Below are 2,707 nucleotides of genomic sequence, written 5' to 3'. Positions count from 1 at the left end.
TAAGCTCTTGAGAGAGTACAACACAACCATATAGCTGACACATTCCCTGCCCACAACATGCTGACAGTCTAGAAAAGCAATGTGGCTTAGTGGAAAGAGCATGGGCTTAGGAGTCAAAGGATGTGGGTTCTAATCTCGGTTCCACCACTTGTCTGATGTGTGGCCTTGGGCAAGTCACTTAACTTCTCTGTGCCTCAGTTACCTCATGTGCAAAATGGGGATTAAGACTGTGAGCCCCATGTGGGACAACCTGATCACTTTGTACCTACCCCAGAGATTAGAACAGTGCTTGGCACATAGTAAGTGCTTAACAAATACCATTATTGCTATTATTATTATTAAAGGTGGTGGACTGCTACAAGCAGCAGTTAGAAAATAACCTCAGCCCCTCTGTGTGTTCAGAAAAGTTCCTCCTGAAAGAATTTAAACAATCATAGCTCTCTTATTTACCTGTAGAGAAACATCTTCTTTGAAAAGTTCAACAGAGGGCATCTTTCCCCTCTTTGTTTCTCAAGCTATAGATCAGGGGATTCAACATGGGGATGACAGCTGTGTAGAAGACAGAAACCACATTATTCACATACAGTACTCGCACTGGTTCAAACGTAGATAAAGAAGAGGGTCCCATACAAGATGGCGACAGCAGTCAGGTGGGAGGAACAGGTCAAGAAGGCTTGCCATCTCCCGGTGGCAGAGCAAATCCTTGAGATCAATCAATCAATCAATCAATCGTATTTATTGAGCGCTTACTATGTGCAGAGCACTGTACTAAGCGCTTGGGAAGTACAAATTGCCAATTTGCCAATTTGAGATGGCAGTGAGGATGTAAACGTAGGAGACCAGAATTGGCCAGGCCACTAGATATTCCTATGGCGCCAGTCAAGATGAATAGGAGCCACCTACTGGCATGGAGGTAGGCACAGGCTAGGGCTAAGAGTGGAGCATTATCACAGAAATAGTGGTTGATGACATTTGGGCCACAGAAGGGTAAGTGAAAGGTCGACATTGCGTGGGTCAAGTTTCTCAGAAAGCCCACCACATAAGGTGCTATCATCTCTGGGGACATGAACACCATATAGAGAAGTGGGTTTTGGATCACAACATATTGATCAAAGGCCATGGCAGAGAACAGGAAACATTCATCAGACATAAAGAGGCCAAAGAACCACATCTGGGCTGCACATCCCAGGAAGGAGATGGCTACTTTCTTCTTGAAGAAATCAGTCAGCATTTTGGGTTAACAATGGAGGAGGAACAGGTGTCCACAAAGGCCAGGTGGCTGAGGAAAAAGTACATGGGGCTTTGAAGATGGGAATCTACTCTGATCAGTGTGATCATCCCCAGGTTTTCTACCAAGGTGACAAGATAATAACATAAAAAGATCATAAACAGCATGATTTGCCACTGGGGATGATTCATTAGCCCCAGAAAAATTAACTCTGTTATTCTGGTTCGATTCCCTTCAGCCATATAAATGCTGCAATCTATCTAGGGAAACAAAAAGGAACCTGCTGTTAATTCAGGAGTAAATGGAAATATGTATGTTTGCATGTCTAGCATTAAATTTCTTTATTTTTCCTTTTTAAAAATCACATAGACCCTTTTCAGGAAATGAAAATACTGTTTGCTAGAGATTTCAAATGATCTCAAATCACACTAAAGTCTGGGTACACAATATTTTACTCAATTCTTTGGGTGGGAAAGTGGTTATTAGCCTAATTCTTCTAACGGAGTTTTCATTTCTTTTGTATTGGTTCACTCCTGGATCACCATAGTTACTGCTTGTTTCTACAGGGGTTCTCATGGGACAGGGTGGTGGGCTGAACGAACATGAGATTTACATCATAGGAAAGCCAATTCCCCCAGTCAATTCTAAGGTGGTGTCATTCTCCCAGGCCCTGAGAGAAACTGGGTTAAAGGTGTGTTGGGGTGGTCAGTGGTTAAAAGAAAACCACTCTTGAAACTTTACATTTTCTAACTATACAATTTCTTGTGGGAGCAAATTCCCATGTTACCGATTTATTGATTGGTATATATTTATTAATATTCTTTGATTTATTGAAGCAATATGACCTGATATCATCAGAGGACCTAGGTTCTAATCCCGGCTCTCCCACTTGCCTGCTGTATGACATTGGACAAGTTACTTGACTCCTCCTTGCTTCAGTTTTCTCAACTGCAAAATGAGGATTCAATACCTGTAACCTGGATACTGCTACAGTTTTTCTCCGGGGATTAGATAATCATTTGGTATAATTTCTGTTCACTTATTTAAAGAAAAAAGAACTTCTGGTTCTTTTTAATCACCACTTCAGATATTAGGAATAATTTTCAAAAGCAGCAGTAGAATTTCAGCCTTATCTTTTTTCCTGTGTGTAATAGAGATAATAACACCTTGAGTATATCATTTGCAACCCATATCCTCTGACAAGCGTTACATAAATTGCTTTCTTCACCTTGATTTTCCATTTGTCTTTAAACAATTATTTCCCTGTTCTTCAGCTAGAGAGTAAGAAAAGAAGTTCCTCTAGTTGCAGCAGAAAACACACTGAATCACATTTAGGTGAATGCTGCTTGAATTTTAAGAAGTATCTCAAGTTCGACAGTCGCATATTATCTAGCCAGACATGAGTCTAAAAAAGATATGAAAATGTGTGAAATGCTACTATTAACTTTGCCTAGAGTCATTCGTGTTCTTTAATTTCTA

General features: G+C 40.5%; 1 pseudogene; it reads right to left on the bottom strand.

Moving 5' to 3' along the window:
- Positions 1-478: 478 nt before the first annotated feature.
- Positions 479-1,470, bottom strand: LOC119925331 (annotated as a pseudogene).
- Positions 1,471-2,707: the final 1,237 nt, after the last annotated feature.

This window comes from Tachyglossus aculeatus, chromosome 3, assembly GCF_015852505.1.
Source record: "Tachyglossus aculeatus isolate mTacAcu1 chromosome 3, mTacAcu1.pri, whole genome shotgun sequence".
NCBI classification, from domain to species: Eukaryota; Metazoa; Chordata; class Mammalia; order Monotremata; family Tachyglossidae; genus Tachyglossus; species Tachyglossus aculeatus.
The sequence above is the reverse complement of the archived record's forward strand: the minus strand, read 5'-3'. Positions and strand labels throughout refer to the sequence as shown.